The sequence below is a fragment of the Salmo salar genome, chromosome 10, assembly GCF_965601325.2.
Source record: "Salmo salar chromosome 10, fSalSal1, whole genome shotgun sequence".
In the NCBI taxonomy this organism is placed as follows: Eukaryota; Metazoa; Chordata; class Actinopteri; order Salmoniformes; family Salmonidae; genus Salmo; species Salmo salar.
Window position 1 is genome coordinate 43,670,800 of NC_138300.1, and position 9,907 is coordinate 43,680,706.

Genomic DNA, 9,907 nt, shown 5'->3' on the forward strand with positions numbered 1-9,907 from the left:
ATGCTATTTTTCTCGTAAAATAGCGATAATATTCCAACCGGGCCACGTTGTATTCATTCAAAGAGAGAAAGAAAAAAATGGCGAGTTCTCGTGACCGCGCATCTCCAGTCTCACTGTCCCCAGGCTGACCACTTACAAACTCTGCTCCTATACTTTGCCCAGAGACAGCAGACTCCCCATTCCACTTTCTGGCAGCTTTAGAAAGCCAATGGAAGCCTTAGAAAGTGTCACGTACAGCACAGATGCTGTAATTTCGATAGAGATGCAACAGAAGGACAACAAATTGTCAGACAGGCCACTTCCTGCATGGAATCTTCTCAGGTTTTGGCCTGCCATATGAGTTCTGTTATACTCACAGACACCATTCAAACAGTTTTAGAAACTTTAGAGCATTTTCTATCCAAATCGAATTATATGCATATTCTAGTTTCTGGGCAGGAGTAGTAACCAGATTAAATTGGGTACGTTTTTTATCCGGCCGTGAAAATACTGCCCCCTATCCCAAAGAAGTGTTAATCCCATAGAAAATCTATGGAGGGAGCTAAAGGTTCGAGTTGTCAAACGTCAGCCTCGAAACCTTAATGACGTGGAGAAGATCTGCAAAGAGGAGTGGGACAAAATCCCTCCTGAGATGTGTGCAAACCTGGTGGCCAACTACAAGACACGTCTGACCTCTGTGATTGCCAACAAGGGTTTTGCCACCAAGTACTAAGTCATGTTTTGCAGAGGGGTCAAATACTTATTTCCCTCATTAAAATGCAAATCATTTTATAAAATTTTTGACATGCGTTTTTCTGGATTTTTTTGTTATTCTGTCTCTCACTGTTCAAATAAACCTACCATTAAAATTATAGACTGATCATTTCTTTGTAAGTGGGCAAACGTACAAAATCAGCAGGGGATCAAATACTTTTTTCACCCACTGTATGTTTTGTTCGATCAAGTTCATATTTATATCCAAAAACAGCATTTTCCATTGGCTCGTGATGTTCAGAAAATGATTTGCCTCAAACTTCCGGTGAATGTGCACATTCATTTACAGAAATACTCATCCTAACCGTTGACAAAATATATAACAATTATTTAAAGAATTATAGATATACTACCTCTTAATGCAACCGCTGTGTCAGATTTCAAAATAACTTTACGGAGAAAGCACATTGTTCAATATTCTGAGTACAGAGCTCCGCCATCAATGCAAGCTATACTGTTAGCCGTCAAGACACGGCGTCGTCAAAACTCTAAAATACTGTTATATTTTCTTATCTTTGCTGATCTTCGGCGGAATGCACTCGGAAGGACTCCCACTTCCACAAAATATGTTCATTTGTTTGATAAAGTCCATCATTTATGTCCAAATACCTCCGTTTTGTTGGCGCGTCCAGAACACTATTCCAAAGGCACGAGACAGGGGCGCAAATCAATAGACGAAAAGCTCAAAAGTTCCATTACCATTTGTAGAAACATGTCAAACGCTGCTCCAAATCTACTAATAATATGCAAATATTTGACTCTGGGCCCGAGTAGTAGGCCGTTTAATTTGGGTACGTTTTTCATCTGGCCGTGAAAATACTGCCCCCTATAGCAAAGAGGTTTTAATGGGTGTGTGCTTATTAGTAACTGGAATAAGTAGTTTCATAAATGCGTCAAGTGTAGCATCTGGTTGCTCCTCATTACACACCACAGACCAGCAAATATTCTTTACATCAACATATGAATCACTACAAAACGTATTGTATGACCTCTTATACACTATATTAGGCCCAGCCTTTGGAACTTCGGTTTTCCTAGATATGGCTATTATATTGTGATCACTACATCCCATGGATTTGGATACTGCTTTGAAGCAAATATCTGCAGCATTAGTAAAGCTGTGATCAATACATGTTGATTATTTAATTCCTGTGCTGTTTGTAACTACCCTGGTAGGTTGATTGATAACCTGAACCAGTTTACAGGCACTAGTTACAGTTTAAACCTCTCTCTTGAGTGGGCAGTCAATATTTAAATCACGCGGGCGGCTCGGGGCAGGCGGCTCGGGGCGGTCGGGCCACGCGGGCGGCTCGGGGCGGTCGGGCCACGCGGGCAGCTCTGACGACTGTTGACTGGCGGGCAGCTCTGACGACTGTTGACTGGCGGGCAGCTCTTGCCCCGTCAAACAGCCCTTGTGCCCCCCCCTAAAAAATTCTTGGCGGTGCCTCTCGGTCTCCCTTACCCATCGTGTCTCCCAGTCCTCGCCAGCCTTCTTCCGCTGCTTGGTCCTGGTTTGGTGGTGGGGAATTCTGTCACAGAATAAGTCGTACTCATCATTGAAAATGTCATACATGAGAGAGAAGGACCAAGGCGCAGCGGAAGTGTGGACACTCATGTTTCTTTAATTAACAAAGAAAGTAAAGTATCCACTGGAAAAACAAAAACAAAACCATGAACAGTACTCACGATATGACAGTGCAGCAGGCTAAACCAAAAAAAGCAGTGCTCACAACAATTCCCCACAAACACACAGACAAACACACCCAACTAATATAGGACTTCCAATCAAAGGCAACACCACACAGCTGCCTTCAATTGGAAGTCCACCCCAATTACCTCTACATAGAAACACCCAACCTAGACAGAACAAAGAAAACCCAACTTCTTCTGCCACGCCCTGACCAACACTTGTACACCTACTCCACCTGCTGGTCAGGACATGACAATTATCCAGATACTGACTGTTAGCACTTGGTGGTCTATAACAGCTTCCCACAAGAATGGGCTGTAGGTGAGGCAGATTAACCTGTAGCCATATTACTTCAACAGTATTTAACATGAGATCCTCTCTTAGCTTTACAGGAATGTGGTTCTGAATATAAACAGCCACACCTCCACCTTTGGCATTTCTGTCTTTTCTTTAGATCTTATAACCATGTATTGCTACCACTGTATCATAAAAGGTATTATCTAAGTCAGTTTCAGAGATTGTCAGAATATGAATGTCATCTGTTACTAGCAAATAATTGATTTCATGAACCTTGTTTCTTGAGCCACATATGCTGACGTGGGCTATTTTTAACACTTTTCTGGGATGCTTGATTGTTTTTCTTGCTTTACTGGGAAGCTTAGCAGAGGTAGACATGCTCAGGTTATTTTTATTAGTGCGGGTGAGCTGCACACAGTGGACTACTTACTCGGGCACACCACCTCAGTGCTAACAGTAGTACTCTGGTTCATAGGCATATGATTACTGCATACAATAGCTGTAGGATCAGCAGAGGCATTCAGGGCTGTAAGAGGGACATAAATTAGGTTACTTACATTGTGTCGTCCAACTCCCCTAGGATAATGTACATTTGCTGAAGCATTATGAGAACTCAGTGACACAATGGTAGGGATTCAATGAGCTGGACTTGGGTCATTGATAAGTCCTTGTCTCAATACAGGCTTATAATGCTGTGAAATGATCCAGGAACCCATCCTCCTTATAATACAACCTTTGTTTCCAGACGGTATCAAAATGGTCAATAAATGTTACACCCACAGAACTGCAATAATCTCTTAGCCAGTTATGGAGGGCTAAAAGTTTGCTGAACCATTCAATGACACAATTTAGGGAGAGCAGAGGCCCAGATAGTATGGTCCTGTGGGAGGTCCTGTATAAACACAAACTCATTTCCTTGACAACTTCCTTCACTGTAAATGCTGCACGGCTAATGCAGACATCAGATTGACCATCCAGCTCCTTTAAGTGCAGCCTTCATATATAGGCATACAGTCATTGAGTGAAGCACTGGCCTGTTGTCCATTTAAATGTAACTGTTACTTTAAATGTCAATCAGAGAGAATTGTGTCTTTGTGGAACAATTAATACAAATATAGGTCTGTGTTAATTTTGCACATAAAACGTTTTGTTGAGCACATTAATAATAAACATAATGCCTGATTTATCGCTGATTTATCGCTGACAGGGCAAATCAATGAGTCAGGAAAAAAAGTTCAGTGAACGCAGCATGCCTCCCCAGAGGCGGTGAGAAGAGTGGAAGAAAGGAGTGAAGTTGACGAAATATTAGTAGTAGGAGTAGAGACCAGATAATATTCCTTGTCAACCGAGGGATCCTGATATGTTGTATGTTAGGAAGGTGGATTTTTTTGTTGTTGCGTGTATTGCATTGGGTAGCAACTGCACAGCATAAACAAAGAGGAAATCTGAGAAAATTGGAGGGTTTGCAGAAAAAAAGCGTTTTTTGGAACTGAGATATTTTACAGCATTACAAGGAATACTGTCGATGAATGCTCCGTTCTCCCAGGTACCTGAGCCTGTTTAGGGATGTGATTAGAACTGGGACTGAATGTCACGTCCTGACCAGCAGAGGGCGTATTGCTTAGTCTAGGTCAGGATGTGGCAGGGGGTTTGTGTTTGTTAAATGTTGGGTTGATGATTGGGACTTCCAATTGAAGGCAGGTGTGTATAGTTGCCTTTGATTGGAAGGACTATATAGGTGTGTGTGTTTGTCTTTGGGGTGGTGGGGAATTGTTCTGTGTTGAGCCTATGCTTTGCCAGACTGTTGGTTGTTCGTTCATTCTTGTGGTTTGTTATTTTGGCATTCATTTTGAAAATAAATAAACGTCAAGATGAGCCTGCACTTACCTGCTGCGTTTTGGTCCTCAATGTCCAACGACAACCGTGACACTGAAGCAGTGCGATATTTGTATTTTTAATTTATATGACGTCCGATCGTCGTCCCCTCCCTGAATAGAATATATTTTTTTGTTTCAATACCCGGAAGTGATGGTTCGTCTGCGACGAGTCGGCTGTAAGAGCCGGCTCTTGTAAATGAATGTTGGGAGCCGGCTCGTATATCAGAAAAGCCAGATCTATTTATACAAAAATCAAGATATGAATAATCAAAGATTTAAATGAATAGAATTAACTAATTCAAAGAACGAAAAAAGAAATAAAATAATATAGGCCTAAATGATCAAGCGCACACATTCATTCTGACTGTCTGCTCAGACTAACAGCCTCACCTGTTCCTGTCAATCAGACACGCAGTGTCAACCAATGAACCAAAGATGCGTGAGGGAGGGCCGAGCCAACTCACTCACAATCACACACTTAGCAGCCGAGGAGAGAGAGTAAGGACAGCTGTGAAAACAACAGCTGGAAAATGAGTCGGAAGCACAGTAGCATTTGGATGCATTTTAATAATGTAGACAATGTTAGAGCACAGTGTAGAATTTGCCAAAACAAAATCTCATATAAAGCCGGTTCTACACACAACCTGCACCGGCATATGCGAACTGTGCACCCAACTGGGAAGCTAGCTGTAGCGGAGCTTCGAGAAACTAGCGGGCCTGCTAGTGATAGTGGTGGAGCCAGCACCTCCACACGTGGAGATGTATCCACTCAGTCAAGTAGGCCTACTCTGTACCCGCAGCAACGCAGTCTTCTATGGACCAGTTTATGCCAAAGTCTATGTCTGTAGCAAAACAAGGCCAAATTGATATTGCATTGGCTAAAATGATTGCCACCGATTTCCAGCCATTTTCGATCATGGAGGACAGAGGTTTTTATAAATTATAGCAATAGTCTAAATCCAATGTACACAATTCCAAGCAGGAAAACCCACTGCTGGACATCAAGGATAACCACTTTTTACATGTCTGTTACGTCACTTCGTTGAAGATTTTTCAATGTCTAGCTGTCTTCTGGACTGCTTTGAGTTCAGCGACAGACACACCTCAGAGAACTTGGCAGAGGAACTGTTGAGAGTGGCCAGAGAATGGCAATTAGATGGAAAAGTGGTCTGTGTTAGCGACAATGCAGCTAACATAACCAAAGCCATGAAATTGATAAAATGGACCCATCATCCATGTCTTGCCCACACAATCAACCTGATTGTAAGAGATGCTCTGAAGGTGATGAAGCCCACTGTGGACAAAGTGAAAGCAGCTGTGGAATACTTCCACAGGAGCACAGTAGGTGCTGAAAAACGAAAGTCTACACAACGGCAGATGGGGATGCCTGAGCTGAGGCCTAAACAAGACTGCACTACAACGTGTAATTCAACATTTTATATGTTGAAGTGGTTTCTTGAGTCAAAGGATGCTATCATCTCTACCCTGGCCATTATCAATGTACCTGTTGATGCTCTGACCCAAGAGGAATGGGAGATGGTGGAGGAGGTGTGCAGAGTCCTGGAACCCTTTGAGCAGGTCACTGTGGAGATCAGTGGAGAAAAGTACAGTAAGCAGTTATTACTACATCATTATTTAATCCAGTATTTTATATGTATATGAGCAGTAGATGAGAATGTAGTAACAGTAGACAAAACATGAACCTGTCATGACGTTGGCCTCTTTTGGTACAGGGAGGACAGTTGACCCCCTCCCTTCTGCAAAACCACCCCCTACCTTCCCCCCAATCCACCCTGTGTTTAAAGGGTCGTAAAAACTCTAAAATTCCAGGAGAGTCTCTGGCCACATGGCCCATAGAGAGACACGGGAAATTCTTCCAACTCATAGAATTGGAGAGCCAAGCGACATTTTGTGTTCTGCAGAAGGTATGGAAGATTGGTGAAGAATCCAGCTACGAACTGATCCGCTTGGTACAATTTTGTGATACTCAGAAGAGACAATATAGCCATATTACCATAAAACTGTTTATATAATAGCATCATAATGGTTGTATAGAATGTATTAATAAGGATAAAGCTTTTGTAAGACATTGAGATGCTATGTACTGATGTAATGTGATAGAATTGTATTTCTGTAACCAAATCTAACTCAGTCATAGGCACGCCCCCAGGGACCCATACAGGACCAGGCGTCATTTGACAAGCTGTTCTATGGGCACTATAAAACACCCCCTGATTTACATTTCTTCAGACCAGGCCTACACTCTATGGCCAGAGGTTTGACCATCCAAGTACTCTACTGAAAGTGAACCATACCACGTGGTTAACTTTTAGACTATTGATACCGACAGAATAAGAACAAGTCTTTGATATTAATTATTAGTCTGCAGCTAAGTAAATTATATCATCGAACGCGAAGACCAACGAAACAACCATTCTATGACGACATTAATGAATGTCGCTCTGAAAGATCCATTCTAACCGAGAGAGAGAGAGAGAGAACGCGGACAAAACTCCCCAACAGAACAGAACTCTCGAACAAGGATCACGACGACACATGAGCGTAAATATGTATTGATTGCAATTGTTCCCGAATGAGTGAGCCTTCAATTGTCAATTGTTAATATTAATGAACTCTGTGTAACTTCTTAGCGGACCGTTTATGACCCATTGTTCAACAGGCCGACCTGCCTGTTTAGCCCACAAGGGCACATTCCTCTACCAATCCTTTGTGACGATAATTACTGTTTTGTATGTCTTCTGTTAATTACTTAGTGTAGTAAATAAATGATTTTAAGACAATTGATGTATGGATGATTTTAGTAAAGACTGGGTTCGTGCAGATACAACAATTTACGACGTTTGGAATGAGACTGGACTCGAGGTAAAATACACCATTTAAACCACAAGATAATCGGCCTATACTATAATAGAATATAATATTATAGTACAGGAAAGTTATATTAGGAAAATTATAGCTTTGTAATCTGAATATTCTCCTTGGTGCCCCGATCTCCTAGTTAATTACAATTAAACGATTAATCAGTTTAATCGCGTGATAATAATTACAGGGAGCTAATTGATAAACATATCTTCAGTTTAATGGTACCCCAAAGACACGACATATTTGGAGCCCCCGTGCGAGGAATCTAAGATAGAATTGGACTTTGCTGTGAAATTCTATATATCAATTGTGCAAACAGAATTGTACAAACAGCCTGCTATGTAAACAAAGTGATTGTGCATTTTCCATTGAGAGAAGCTATTTAGAGTAGCTCCAGTCTTATGTCGATAGCAGTGAGGATTAAATTCCAGATTTAGTCCGTTCGGCCAAACGGTACTATTTCTGTCGGTCAATATTAACTTCTAGAGTAAGGTTAGAAATTAGAAGTTAACTGTCCGGTAAACCGAGCCGAATAATTTGCCTACCGCACTAAGACAGTGTGGGCAGACCGTATGCGTATTTTGTATTTAAGTACCATGTCGCTCCGGTCAGCATAAACGACAGCAGAATATGCTGAATGGGGTTAAGGTGAGACGTCACTAGAAAACCCACCCTTTCCATAAGTGAAAGGATCCTATTTTGGTGCTTGGAAGGATACTCCTGAACCAAGTAGCAATAGCTTAGCATTACGGGTAAGCTAACAGAGAGGGAACATTTTACCCTCCCCCGTAACACGTTTAAAATTTCTCCGCTAGCGCGACGGAAGTCCGACCTTTGTACTTCCGTTTAATTTCAGCATTCTGCACCCTGGTGGTGAAGAATTGCCAGTACATCTCTAGGGGAAATTCAAACGTGGAGCACGGTAACATATCCAGACAATCACAATTGACTGGATATGACGTCTCATTCAATTTAACTAACAAGTGAAATTGCCAGATTTACCTTTTCAAGTGGATCTTTCAAATAATATCCAAAATTGATTGGGCGTCTACAATGAGACATGATTAACTTTTTCAAAACTTAACTTAGATGAAGCAATGCTCTCAGGTTAATTGAAAGTTAATTCCCAGATAGCCTATACAGGTTTGATATATCATAAATAGATTAATCAGTAAAATCTGCTTTAGCAAGGCACAGTCAGTAAAACCCCTTTACGGACGCTCAGCCCCAGGGAGGAGCGTACCCTAGTGGTGAAGGGTCCCAACATTTGAACTACGGTTTACACTTATGATATCCAATCAATGGAGATTGTATGGATTATCGTCTCATTCAATTTATTTAGTTAAATTGTCGAACATACCTTTCTAGGTTCTTCCAATTAAATGAGACAACTTAAACTTTGCATATTAACCGGGATGAAGCAACCTCTCAGGTAATTCAAAGTTAATTCCCAGATAGCCTATACAGGTTTGATATATCATAAATAGATTAATCAGTCAAATCTGCTTTAGCAAAGCACATTCACCAAACCCATTACTGACGGGAGTGAATCCCATGTGGCTCAGCCCCAGGGAGGAGCGTACCCTAGTGGTGAAGGGTCCCAACATTTGACCTACGGTTTACACTTATGATATCCAATCAATGGAGATTGTATGTGTAGTAGAGTGATGTTGTTCCCCTAGATTATGCACCAAGTTGCGCACAAGGACAGTTCAAGTAGGCCAGGTCAAGAGGGGATGTTAAAACCTGTTAGGGCTAGGGGGCAGTATTTGCACGGCTGGATAAAAAAATATACCCGATTTAATCTGGTTACTAATCCTACCCAGTAACTAGAATATGCATATACTTATTATATATGGATAGAAAACACCCTAAAGTTTCTAAAACTGTTTGAATGGTGTCTGTGAGTATAACAGAACTCATTTGGCAGGCAAAACCCTGAGACATTTTCTGACAGGAAGTGGATACCTGATGTGTTGTATTACCTTTAAACCTATGCCATTGAAAAACACAGGGGCTGAGGAATATTTTGGCACTTCCTATTGCTTCCACTAGATGTCACCAGCCTTTACAAAGTGTTTTGAGTCTTCTGGAGGGAGATCTGACCGAACAAGAGCCATGGAACGATGATGGCCCATTAGACACCTGGCGCGCGAGTTCATGTTGGGTACCCTCGTTCCAATACGTTATAAAAGAGAATGCATTCGTCCACCTTGAATATTATTCATGTTCTGGTTAAAAAAGGCCCTAATGATTTATGCTATACAACGTTTGACATGTTTGAACGAACGTAAATATATTTTTTCCCCTCATTCATGAAGTGAAGTCCGGCGGGCTTAGATCATGTGCTAACAAGACGGAGATTTTTGGACATAAATGATGAGCTTTTTTGAACAAAACTACATTC